Source organism: Triticum aestivum, chromosome 1D, assembly GCF_018294505.1.
Source record: "Triticum aestivum cultivar Chinese Spring chromosome 1D, IWGSC CS RefSeq v2.1, whole genome shotgun sequence".
NCBI lineage: Eukaryota > Viridiplantae > Streptophyta > Magnoliopsida > Poales > Poaceae > Triticum > Triticum aestivum.
Genome location: NC_057796.1, coordinates 8590534 through 8604401, shown reverse-complemented (window position 1 = coordinate 8604401; position 13868 = coordinate 8590534). Strand labels below are relative to the sequence as shown.

Sequence of the window (13868 nt, the reverse complement as noted above, 5' to 3'; positions counted from 1 at the left end):
AGGTTTTCCACGAACCGGTACTAATGAGAGCGGTCCGGCTAGCCGTTGGAATCGACACTAATGGACACATTAGTGCCGGCTCAAATTCAAACCGGCACTAATGTGCTTCACATTTGACCCTTTTTCTACTAGTGAATCATCAGGCCAATCACACTAAATCATGTCGCTTGGGCCGAGTTCAGCAGGTTGAAGACATTGTTTGTTGAAATGTCACCTCCCGCACGAGCACCATTCCCGCATCTAATCTAATCAGCTTAAGCTTGCTGTCTTCGGTGATGTATGAAATATTTAAACCATATCGATCTGGTGCCTTGGTCAGGTCCTCCGTTTCAAATGTATGCCAGCACCGAAACATCAGTTATCAAGGATAACCAGGTATCTGGCTTGGTTGGGGCCTCTGACTTTAGATGTAAGGCTTAAGTGATAGGTCTTAGCATTCAATTCAGCATTTCTGCATCCCTTCATCAAATGGATAGGAGTAGCGACAAATGTTGTCAAAATGGCGGATCAGACATATCGATGTACAGTACTACTTTGTAAGGTCTTATGAATAATTAATAAAATGGCTGCATGCATCTTCTAGATGCAGAGACTTGGGGTCATCCTACTTTTCGAAAAAAATGTCTTAACAATAGTTTGAAAGGTTAACAAATATGCTAGTAATTGTTTGTACTGAAGATGCTTCACATTGCCGTTGCCGTGCTTGACTCGGGCACCATTCAAGTCTCTCTTCTTTAATGCCAACTTGCCAGCTCCTACGCCATGTTGGTCCGAACTAACAGATGAACCTCAGTTAGTCGCTCAGATAACTATCATAACCCCACAACTCTAGAAGGATTGCAAAGTTTCTCTCATAACCCCACAAGGACTGCAATAGCTTTGCGATCTGATCCTCGCGTCAACAGCAGGTACGCACGTACATACGCATCGATAGCTGTCCTGAAACTTTGTGTTCAACATATCTCTTTCTGATCCTTTGAATGATTCATCATATTAGAATTGCCAAAATGACAGTCGACAAATACTCCTACCAAAGCAGCTGAGTAATCGGTAAATTGGCAGTGGCAGGTATGAACATGTGTCGCTCTTTCTCCTGAATTAATATGCACACATCAATCTGGGAAGTTTGCAGTACATACCATGTCCTATTGGTTCTTCAGTTCTTCTTCTGCCTGTATGCATGAACTTAGTTACCATTTTCTCTCATGAATATGTGTGAAAGCTGCTAAGCGACAAGGTGCAAGGTAATTTAGTCCCTGGAAGCGCTCAGTTATGAAAACTGCAAGCTTCTATCTACAAACCGAGATTATCCAAACGCAAAGCTACACAGCTCAAGTCAATTTTTGTAGATTAACAGGGAATGGCTGCTAGCTCCATTTTCATTGAAGCAAAACCACGCCACGCAGGCTCACAGTTCAAAACAAAAGTTATGTATTTTCGCTCTCGTTATTAGCAAGCAAAACCATGCCACGCAGGCTCACAGTTCAAAACAAAAGTTATGTATTTCTCTCTCGTTATTAGCAAGCAAAACCATGCCACGCATAGCAAATAAAAAAAAGGTAGTAGTACCTAGACAGCACTCTACTACAATTGCCTGTCAGCACCTTTCCATCTGTATTTGCTCTCTCGTTATTTGCGATCCCTAAAGTGGTTAATTTTGTTGGATCTCTAATGTTCTTAATTTTGTTGGAGAGAACAGGAGTAGTAGCTAGCTAGACAGCAGTCTACTACAGCGCACCATTGACCAAGCAAACGAGACTTACAGACTGTTGGGATTCAAAGGGATAAGGAAGAAACCGTGGTTTGAAGATTAAATCCAAAGTCATTAGCAAGCATGTATGCAATAATTTTCAAACCTCTTCCGTTTCGTTTCGCTGTGGTTATCAATTCGAGCATGATTCTTCTCTAGCTCATTCTCATGCAGTAAGACGAGCAGACTCTCACACCTATGAGATTTTGCTTGACTGACTTGACAAGCAACCTTGCTGCAGGTTCTTTACTTCTTAATGGCTAACAATAAGGAGACTACAGTTCACTAGTCTCGTCAAACCATGAGAATTTTAATACACAAGGAGGTCACCGCCATCGAATGTAACCCATTTAAGGACATGGTATGTCATCCTTTGGTTTATACTTCTAGCTAGCTAAATTTCTTGCTCTGTTAGCTTGTACTCAATTCTAAAATACTTTATTATAATTAATGTATTGTGATTTTTATCTAGCTATGCGCCATGAGCACAAAGAGGATTTCTTCAGGAAAAAAGGCGAGTCTATGAACTTCATAATTAATTTATCAAGGCCCGCAAGCTGGCAGGTATATATCTTCAGGCTTTAGTTCTCATTTCCCTTATATTTGAAGAATATTATTAGGACCAATCTGTAGCTTATGTGTTAATAATGCCCATCATTGGGATATAAGATCAAAAAAAATACTAGAGAATACCCCGGTGCGATGTTTCGGAAATTAGTTGATGAGTCCCACTTCTGTATAACCCCCCTCGCTAAACGTATAAAGGGTAATATGGACTTTTAACAAATTGTACCCACTTTTCATATGTATGCTGGGTGTATACAATGTACTCCCTCCGTAGCGGTGCATTAGTCATATTAGGTTGTGCATTGCGAACAGGACGGAGGAGAAAAGGAGAGAACCTAATGTTTAATTGGTAATTAATAGCATTGCATGCAATGAACTGTCCACTGCATGCCGTGCTAGGTAGTCTCAAGTCATTGAAAGCATACATGCTCCACATCTCTTATTGGTTGATTGCCCTATTCATGTCAAGAAACAAGGTGAGAATTAATGCAGCTTGCCTATGCGATTTGGCATTATTTGGTTTTCCTAATATGCGTAATACACCGGTATTGAGAGATTAGGGACTTTCTAAGATGACCTAACAAAATGGGATGCGAAAACTCCGAAAACTGAAGTGCCTGTGACGGTTTGAATCAAGGACCTCTGAAAACCGAAGTGCCTACGACGGTTAGAACCAAGGACCACAAGAGCAAACGACCTCCTAGCCACTCTACTACATGCAAATTGGTGTTTAAATAGGCATCCGGGACTATATGTACATAAGTTGCGACAGATTCTTTTTTTTTTTGCAATTTCAAACGTGATTTTCTTTTTGACCGGTTTACTCTACCGAACAGGTATTTTTCCAACTTTTTTTCCTTCTTAAAGTTTTTTTTGTGTATTTTGCATTTTGCATTTCCTATTTTTTGTTTATCTTTTCTGTTTAAAAAAATGCATGTGCTTTCAAAACTTTGCTCAAAATTTCAGAAAATGTTCACCTTTCCAAATTTGCCTCACAAATACAAATATTCACAGTTTAAAAAATTAATAAAAAATTCATAAAAATGTTTGTGTCTTTTAAAATTGCTCAGAATGTCAAAACACAAACATTTTTTAAAAATCCGGACTAAATTTTGGACATGAAATTTTTTGAAAAAAAAATATAATTTGGAATTTCAGAAAAATCAGAAAAACACGAACACAAATTTGAAACCAATTTTTTTAATTTCCCAAACTTTTTTGTGTTTTTGTGAAAAATGGAAACAAGTAATATTTTTGAAATTCTGAATAAATCTTGAAAGCTCGAACATTATTCCGGCCCAAGCGTTCACATGGCTTACTTTCACAAATTCAAATTTAAAAAATTTTATGCTGCTACTTTTTCAAATTTTAAAAGTGTTTGGGCTTGGCTTCGTGTTGCCACCTCTGAAAATGTTTGTGCTGCTACTTTGTCAAACTTTGAACCGAGATTTGTTCAAGTAAAAAAGATAAAGCTTTTTGGGTGCCTAATCGTGACAAGAGAGCACCTTTTCCTCCTGGGTCTTTGAAAAAATAGGGCGAGGACGACAAAGGCCGTGTACAAAGTCATACAAGGAAGTGAAGGAATCCGCTAGCTGAAAACTAACAGGAGGAGAATAAAGGAGGAGCAATACCGTTGCCTAGTTGTGCTAGAGCCTAACATTTTTTATTAATTCCTCTTTCTTGTTTTTGAACTTTATTATTCTTTTTGAATCCTCTTAAAAAGTCTGAAATGTTGTTTGGAATACAAAAAATGACCTAGTTTTTAAATATTGTTTGCAATTTTAAAAAATGTTCAGAAATTTCAGAAAATATTCATAAATATTTTCATCAGTATTTTTGAAATGACCCCAACTTTTGCCGCAGATGGACATGCCCATGGCATGTATTCATACCATGTTTGAAGGAAATGGGTATCCAAAATCATCATTTAAATAGGTACTTAAAACTTTTGTTTTACGATTTTAACATAAGTAATAAATACAAAGGAATACAACTTAAAATAATAAATGAAAACATCACTTATTTGAAAATTTTCCCAAATTTTCAAATAATAATCCCTAAATGAAATTGGAAAAAACATTGTTCCGGTTTTGGGAACCTCAACTTCCGAGCCGGTTTTGTGAACCTTCTAGGAGGTTCCTAAACTGTCTTTTTTTATCTGCTCTCCTATTTTTTCTGTTGCTTTATCCTTCCTGTTTTCATAAATTCATGAATCTGAGAATTTAAAAAATTTATTCATAATTTCAAAATATTTCATATTTTACAAATTTGTTTAGTTTTTCCAAGTAATTATTGTCAAAACAATGTTCAGAATTTGTTTTTTTGTACTTATTAATCAATGTTCAAAAAGTATAAGAAATGTTGAGAATTTCCAAATTTTATAGCGTTTGAATTTTTGGTCATATTATTAATCTATGTTAAAAATTAAAAAATGTTCGCAATTTAAAACATATTTGTAAAGTTGAAAAAATGTTGCTAGTGTGAATAAAAATGTTCAATAAGTTTTAAAATGTCCATGTGCAAAAATGTGTTTTGTCTTTTGAAAATATTTTCATTTTTTATAATGCTGAGCAATTTTAAAAGACACAAATTGTTGTCTGAAATTTCTGTGCAATATTTAAATTTTTGAATATTTATATTCTATAATTTTTTTATAAAATTGTTACAAATTTTTATTCATATTTATTTAATTTCTTTGTAATAACAAATTTATTTATGTTTGTTAAAAATGTTCAAAATTTGGTTCCCACTTTCTAATGTTTTGAAATTCTAAGCAATTTTGGTAGGTACAACTTTTTTGAAATTTCACCTTTTTTGTAAATTCGAATAATTGTATTTTATGGTCAAAATTTTAGAAGCAAACTTTTTTTCTGGAAATTTTTAAAAAATTGTATTAGTGCAAACATTTTGACAAAATGAATAAATAACAAAAAGATGACCAAGAAATAGAAAAAATAGATAAAATGATAAGAAAATACTGGGACAAAGACCCGTTCAATAATGGGCCGGCCCAGCTAATCCTGGGGCTTCCGCCATACTGAAGAAGAAGAAAAGAAAAAAAAGAAGTAAATAGGGATAATTATTAGGATGTGCTAGTTGGTTAGTGCGGTTCTCCGTGAATGAAGAGGTCATGAGTTACAATTCAAGTCGCCCAAACTTTTTTTAGTTTGAAAAGAAAGAGGAAAAAAGCTGAGTGCATCGTGTACAGGCGGTATGCACACATGCCGCGTATCGCCGCGGGCGACGTATTTAAAAAAGATCATCCTGCCCTTTATTATGAAGGGTATGGAGACATCTCATTCGTTGATGTGGTTAGGGGGCCTGTACCGAAGCAGAAGTCAAATTTGAGGTTATAACATGATAACAAATATTAAAAATACATATGATTTTATATTTTGTTACATATAGTTGTAAAAGTATATATTGATTATAAGTATAATAATTGAAGGGAAAATATTTTACCATGCATGGTCGCACGAATTTACATAGACTGTATAGAGAACTGTCCAGTGGACTATATGCACCAAATAATTTATACTTCTCTGGGCTGTTGGTAATGCATGCTACCTGCTGCTTTAACTACAAAGCGACCAACTTCGACCCTATGCTGGTACTCATGATAAATACACTAAGTGGAATTGTACATTGTAGGGTGTTGATAACTGAACGACGACAAACCACCTATGTAGTTATCTTCCAAATATCAAATCTCCCCCCTCTCCCTATAGGCTACAGTTATCCGTGAAAAAAAGTCTGACATTCGGCCTTTACTGGATAGACCAAGTATATATATTATATATATATATATATATATATATATATATATATATATATATATATATATATATATATATATATATATATATATAATAACCTACATAGGAGATGAAAGACAGATTTTTTTGGAAGCCACATTTTGTTGGAGATATTGTTGTTGATGGACAAAGGATACCAGGGGTGTCATTCCACAAAACGAGTTTTGTCCAAACTACATTGATAGAGGGGATATTTTAGAGAGAAGACATCCAAAGGGCATCTTATAACTAATATTTATCAAGGCAAATAGTAGCTCTTACAATGTAAAGACGACAATATGCCAAAAGACCAGCAAAATATAAAATTACAATGGAAATCATATTGTTTGTCTTCTTCCTTCGATAATATGCCTTCCCCCGGAGCTTGAAAATTACACTAAACTGGAAGCAAGGGAAATGAACACCTGCAAACGCTCTCACCATACAAGGCTTTGATGGCTGCAATAGCCACTCTATAATGAGATGTAGCAACTGTTGAAGGTATATAGGTTGGGGCATCACCCAAGGAAGCACATGCTTGCAATCCTCCACTATCAGTCCAAAGGGTTGGAGAAAGTGGACCATGACGCATAATAAATCAATCAAAGAGGTCAAAGTCCCCGCACCAAAAGCCAAGATCCGAATAGAGCCAACAGATCGGACAACACCTTCCCATACATGCCCTTCATTAGCGCTAGGTTCGATGTCATCACTACTGCAGGAATGCCTAAAAGTGACGGGGGCAAAAAGGCCAGCAGTGCCAGGCCAGGCTCCCAGGCCTGCCCGCCACCGACCTGCCGCCGCTGCTAGTACCCCATCACTGGTGGGCACATGCCCGCCACCTGTAGAGCACCTCCAGTGACGGGCATGTCCTTCCGCCCGCCACAGGTAGATGATGTAGTTGTGGCGGTCAAATTCCCTCGCCCACCGCAGCTAGATGTTGTGGTTGGGCCCGGCAACCTGGGCTTCCCTGCAAAACTATACATATAACCAGCAAGCTAACAACAAGTTGCCCAAGTACATATAGCAAAGTCTATAGGAATTTTCATAGAAACAGAGAAACTACATTAAGAGCATCGATCATAGAGACCACATTATGGCACTGCACAAACAATTGACAAACAAAAGTTCAGCTCCATCATAACAACTTCCAATTAAGCTCAGCTATGTGAAGAGTTTTCATCGTCTCCAATCATCTTCTTGACCGCGGCTAGGGCGGACTGGGCAGTTTCAAAAACTGTCTCGACAGCCTCAATGGCTCCTCGCGCACTCTCTGTAACAGCTTTGCGGCATCTAGTGGGTTCCCTCGCAAGATCGGGAGATCCTTCATCGCTCTTGGCGTATTGTAGAGCCTTCTGGGTGTCTACTAGAGTCCTCTCTGCATAGGTGAGCGCGAACATCGAGTGCCCAACCAGCCTCAAGATATGACAACTAGGGTTGTAGGAGTCGTAACGAGGCCTGTTGGCTCCTTCGTCTAAATTGCAAAAGTTGAAAGTTAGACATTTAAAACTGTGTACGGTCTGATTTATACAAAAGCAACTATATAAGAAGATAATTAAAACTGTGTACGGTCTGGATGTCTTTCATCGGGTGGGCAATTCGCACTCTTAAGTGGTTGTACATATGTTGGGCACTCCATGAATGGTACTTCGACTGTCGGTGATGGTCGTTCTTCACCTTCTCCTCCCCCTTTACCAATGTATCAGAGGAGGAGGCCAGAACGACACTCTACGACAACAATCAGTTCATCTCCCAAGTCGTTGTATATATGATATACACTCAATGTTATTTCGACCGTTAGTGAAGGTCGTCCTTCACATTCTCATCCTGCTTTACGAAGTTTTCACGGGAGGAGAAGAGGAAGGACGACCCCTATGACAACAGTGGGTATCCTCCTTTGAAAACAACTCTCATCTCAGCATGTGGATTTAGAGTGAGAATTTGCCCGCCCCCCGATAAAAAATGTATCTAACAATATCAGCAGACTAGTTAAGTATTACTCCCTCCATTCCAAAATAGATGACCCAACTTGGTACAAAGTTTGTACCACGTTTGGGTCATCTACTTTGGAACGAAGGGAGTACCTGTAGAAAAAACATTAAATAGCTACATGACTCAGTTTCAACAGCATTACATTAAAATTTGGGCATGAACTCTACTTTAAAATGGACATATTAAGTGCTAGAAATTTGGCGAAACGGAAATAAATCAACTTTTCGCCAAAACATTAGCTCATATTATGAATCCCTGTAAAGAAAGTTCCTATAATCTACTGTCTAGAATCTACGTATATTAATAAGAAAGTTCCTACAATATACGAACAAAGAATATAAGTAACAATACCAACAACACTACATTAAAATTTGGGCAGAACTCTGCTTTAACATGGACATATTAAGTGCTAGAAATTTGGCGAAACAGAAATAAATCAAGGTTCGCCAAAGCATTTGTATGAATCCCTGTAAAGAAAGTTCCTATAATCTACTGTCTATGATCTACGAATAGGAATAAGAAAGTTCATATAATCTACGAACAAAGAATGTAACTACAATCTACGATCTACAAACCCTAGACGTAACCCACGTAATCCTAACTCTAACCCTATAGCTCCCCTACCAATGTGGGTGGTGGCCATGACCGTTGGTTTTGGTGGTGGCCGCGGCCGTTGGTGTGGGTGATGGCACGGACGATGAGATCATACCGGATCCCATGGCGATGACAACGACAGGGCCGACAGGGCCGGCGAAGAGGACGGCAAGGCAGAGGCGACGATGGCGCCAAGAGCGAGGTCCATGGGGGAGAGTTAGGGTGAGGGAGAGTGAGTGAAGTGAGGGGGGCGATGGGGGTGCACGTGGCTTGATAAACTGTGTTCGTGCTGCGGCGGGCGGCAACGAGCAACCGCCACAGCTATATTCTGATAGAAGTGGACATCTGGCAAGGATAACTAGTGGCGGTTGCGAGGCACTGCCCGCCACTGCTTAGTCATCTACCTGTGGTGGGCCCTAGGTAGAGCCCGTCACTACTGAGTTACGCAGACAAGTCCCGCTAGGGTGAATATACCTGTGGCGGGTCACGTGTTCTGCCCTTCACAGTTAGTCTATTAGCTATGACGGGCTGGTTTGGGTACCTGCCACGGCTTGTTTTCAAAAAAAGTTGTGGTGGGTGCCCCGTCTCGCCCACCACTCATTGGGGTTCACCTATAAGCCCTTTTCCAGTAGTGCAACAATGTAGCAAGAGGCCGGAGAGACTTTATTCCAACACGCCAACCCGCCGCCACCTTGTCGGTGCCGCCAGGGTACCAAAACCTATGGGAAACGAGGACCTACTAGAACTATGAAAAATGAAAGGGGGGTGAATCCCCACTCCTCTGATCGCCGACGAGCCTGCCGGACTGGAGAAAGGTGGGGGACTAAGGCGGCGGCGGGGGGGGGGGGGGGGGCATGGCGGCCAGGGTTGGGGAATTTGACTCAAAAATGCTTCTTTCTTTCATCAATATTGGGCAATCCCTAGCGTTCTAGCCCAGGTTGGGTTTCTGTCCACATATTTTGCCACAGTATTTCATAACTCTAAATACACCTACCAAGCCTGGGTGCAACAGGTTTACCACTAGCCTCAGCGTAGTTTTGTCACATAAAAGTATGGTAATATTATAGACTACTCCGTCCGTTCGTAAATACAAGTCATTTTAGAGATTTTAATATGGAACTGTCCATATTAAAATCTCTAAAAAGACTTATATTTAGGAAACGGAGGGAGTATATAGTTCTCTTATCACAATGAACCATTGCACATTTTTGTTGTTTTCTTGTTTGATGCTTAATACCTATCTTACTACAATGCACTTTTTATTTGTAGATAATAATGTAAAATGATCTATAAGGACACATGGGTTACATACTGTGAAATCTACCTGCGACAAAGTAGGAGGAAATGGCTGAGGTAGTGATTCTTTCAGCTGTGATAAAGATTGGCGTTGCTCTAGGGAATGAAGCACTGAAGCAGGCTAGCTCACAGTTCCAAAAGTCCATTGCACAACTAACAGAGCTTCAGGGTAGGATGGGTCGCATTAGAAGTGAACTCAGGCTAATGCATGGATTTCTTTGCCGGGTGGATGTCCGGAATCTGAAGAATCAGAACTATGGATTCTGGGTTCAAGAGTTGCGAAGGCTTGGACACGGGATCGAGGACATTGTGGACGAGTATTTGCATCTTGTTGGTCATAAACATGATACTGGATGGGGTGCCTATCTGAAGAAAGGATTCAAGCGACCAAATGTGTTGCTTTCCTTGAACCGGATAGCATTATTTGTTAAGGAAGCAGAGATCAATCTTGTGCACCTCTTCCAGGCTAAAGATAGGTGGGTTCCAATGGTAGGTGGTTGGGATCCCGGTGACTCGAGTTACATTGTTGAGAGGTCCCAACACCTCGCAAGCATTTCACGTTCCCTTGATGCAGAAGATCTTGTGGGGGTGGATACAAACAGAGAAAAACTTGAGGGGTATTTGGGAAGTGATGATTTGGTACGTTCTGTGATAGTGTTGCATGGAATGGGAGGGCTGGGTAAAACAGCTTTGGCTGCTAATGTCTACAAGAAAGAGAGAGAAAAGTTTGAATGCCATACATGGGTCTCCATCTCTCAAACTTATTCCATAAAAGATGTCCTGAAATGTCTGATTACTGAACTTTACAAAAACAGAAACGACACACCTGGTAACATCAACAACATGGACATTAATGGCCTTCAAGATGAATTAAGGACCTTCCTACAGGACAAGAAATATTTCATCATATTGGATGACGTTTGGGCTCCGGAAGCTCTCAATGATCTATTTGGAGCACTCGCTCAAAATCAGAAGAGGAGTAGAGTACTTGTGACAACACGCATTGATAGTGTAGCTCACCATGCTCTCCAAGACCAGAGGATAACAATTGAAGCTCTATCAAAAGATGACTCATGGAAGCTCTTCTGTAAGATGGGGTTTTCGAGAGATACAAATCATAAATGCCCTGATGAACTCACACAATTAGCCCAGGAAATTGTCAGCAAGTGTAAAGGCATACCTCTTGCAATTGTCGCTGTTGGTAGGCTGCTCCTCATGCGCGAGAAGACCAAAGTGGAATTCAAGCGAATACATGACCAGCTGGACTGGGAGCTAGTTAACAATCCAAGCATGGAACATGTCAGGAATATTCTTTATTTGAGTTTCAGCTACCTTCCGACACATTTGAAAAGTTGCTTCCTATATTGCAGCTTATTTCCAGAAGACCATCTTTTCCAGAGAAAAAAGCTTGCACGGTTATGGATAGCAGAGGGGTTCATCGAGCAGAGGGGTGCAAGCACATTAGAAGAAGTGGCAGAAGGATATATGCAGGAGTTGGTTCACAGGAACATGCTACAACTTGTTGAAAGGAACTCATTTGGTAGGATAAAGAAATTCAGAATGCATGATATTATACGTGAATTAGCAGTTGATTTGTGCCAGAGTGACAGTTTTGGTGTTACATACGAGGAAGACAAATGTGGAGGGTCTCTTGAGAATGGGGGGCGTTGATTGGTAGTACACACACTAACGAAGGATGTTGAGAAATCAATTTCAAGTTTACACCAGCTACGATCCATGACAGCATTGGACGATACTATGCCATCATTCACTCTGCTGCCTCTGTTATGTGAGAAGTCAAGATATATGACAGTGCTAGAATTAAGTGGTCTCCCAATTGTGAAGATTCCATATGCTATTGGGGATCTCTTCAATCTCCGCCATTTGGGTCTACGTAATTCTAAAGTGAAGATGCTCCCGAATTCTGTCGAGAAGCTTCTAAATTTGTTGACACTGGACCTTTCTAGATCAGAGATACGTGAGTTGCCCAGTGGGATTGTGAAACTGAAGAAGCTTAGACACTTGTTTTCTCAGAAATGGAGTGATCAATCTCATAGAGCTCTCCAGGCGTGCAGTGGTGTACTCATCTCCAAGGGTCTTGGTAACCTGACAAACCTGCAGACACTACAGGCGTTGCAGGCAGAGGATGACTCTGTTAGACAACTGGGAGAGCTGAGGCAAATGAGAAGCCTGAGGTTATTGAATGTGAAGAGAATCTACTGTGAACGCCTCTGTGAGTCTCTTATTCAGATGCAGTTTTTGTCCTACCTAGAGGTGACCGCAAGTGATGAGAATGAGGTTCTCCGGTTGAATGCCCTTCCACCGAATCTGCAGAAGCTACATTTGAGAGGAAAATTGGACGAACAGACCATACATGAGACCCTCGTCTTCAAAGCTGCAGGTGGAAACTTGTATGCATTGCGTCTAAACTGGTCAGGACTGATACAAGACCCCCTGTCATCCTTCTCCAGGTTGACAAATTTGACGGAGCTGTTCTTGATAAATGCATACAACGGAGAGCAGCTGGTATTTCGCATGGGGTGGTTCCCCAACCTGAAGACTCTTCTGTTAAAGGACCTTCCTCATCTGAAGAGGATAGAAATAGAGGAAGGTGCTATGGCGACTCTGGAAAAATTACACCTAGTCAACCTCAACAGCATGACAGAGGTCCCACTTGACATTAAGTTCCTCGAAACCCTCCAGCATCTATTCTTCGTAGAATTGGTGGTATGCGCCAGTTTCGGTATTCTCTCAGAGCTTGACTTATGCTTTCTGATCCGCACAATGTGTATGTAAGTCACTCCCTGCCAACTATATATTGTCTGCATTAGTGCCTAGTTCCCGACTGCATCTCAACATGTGTTGGCGCTGAGTTGCTTGCTATATTTTCAGGTCGCCGGAATGAAGGATTCATAACTGCTGTTTCAAGACTCGTGCCGCTAGCTCCTCGCATCAAAGATTCGACAACTACTGCTTCGCTTTTCACACTGCTTCTTTGTGTGTATGAAAAGAAAAACTATGTACTACTACTGGTGTGCTTGTGAAGTGTTTAATTAATATGGCTTTGTAATAACATGGCACTTACTGTGAGACTGCTATTGGTTTGTGGTCTGATATTGCTAAGACTTCAAATTTTGCATTACTTTCTTGTTCAGATTACGTACTTCTGCTGGCATGTGCTTTGGGATCTGTATACTACATGTTATTTTCTCTTATATATTTCAGTTGTATTGTACTGGCTGTTAAGTCACTGAAAGCCTTTGTGTGGCTCACCTACGTACCACTATTGGATTGTGATTTCATTATGTTCAGGCATTCATTTTCAATGTCAAATATATGGCTACTGTCTAATTAGTTGGGATCCTAGTAATGCTTACAGCATGTGCCCGGTTTCAACGATAATCCAGGTCTCAGTTCGAAACATGTACTGCGTGAATGCGTCAGAGCATCAAATTGTCCCTGCATGAATGCGTAGATGCTCTTATTATTTTGGGGAGCGTGCTGCTTAATTCACAGGTGTGGGATCTTGACTCAGCGATGACCATGGATAGCAGAACCGCTCTTAGTCGCCTACTACGTACGCTGCATCGAGATTCATGAGACCCATCCCTTTCCCAGGTATTCAAACGGAGGAGGCTCACATCACATGCCCTCTCCCCTCACCCTCACGCCTCAACCTCAATCTCAGTCCGGTCGCCGATGCTCTCCTCCCCCGCTGCAGGAAACCACACCAACATGTACGGACTTCATCGCCACCGCGCGACAGGCCCAACGCAAGTGAGGTGGGCACTGGGCAGCATTCTTATGTCCAACCGACCAACCCCTTCTTTTTCCTCTGCTGTCCATTCAGTTCAATTCTCATTTCTACATCTTAA

At 40.6% G+C, this 13868-nt stretch overlaps 1 pseudogene; it reads left to right on the top strand.

The window, feature by feature from the left end:
* Positions 1 to 809: 809 nt before the first annotated feature.
* On the top strand, positions 810 to 13135 carry LOC123179871 (disease resistance protein RPM1-like; annotated as a pseudogene).
* Positions 13136 to 13868: the final 733 nt, after the last annotated feature.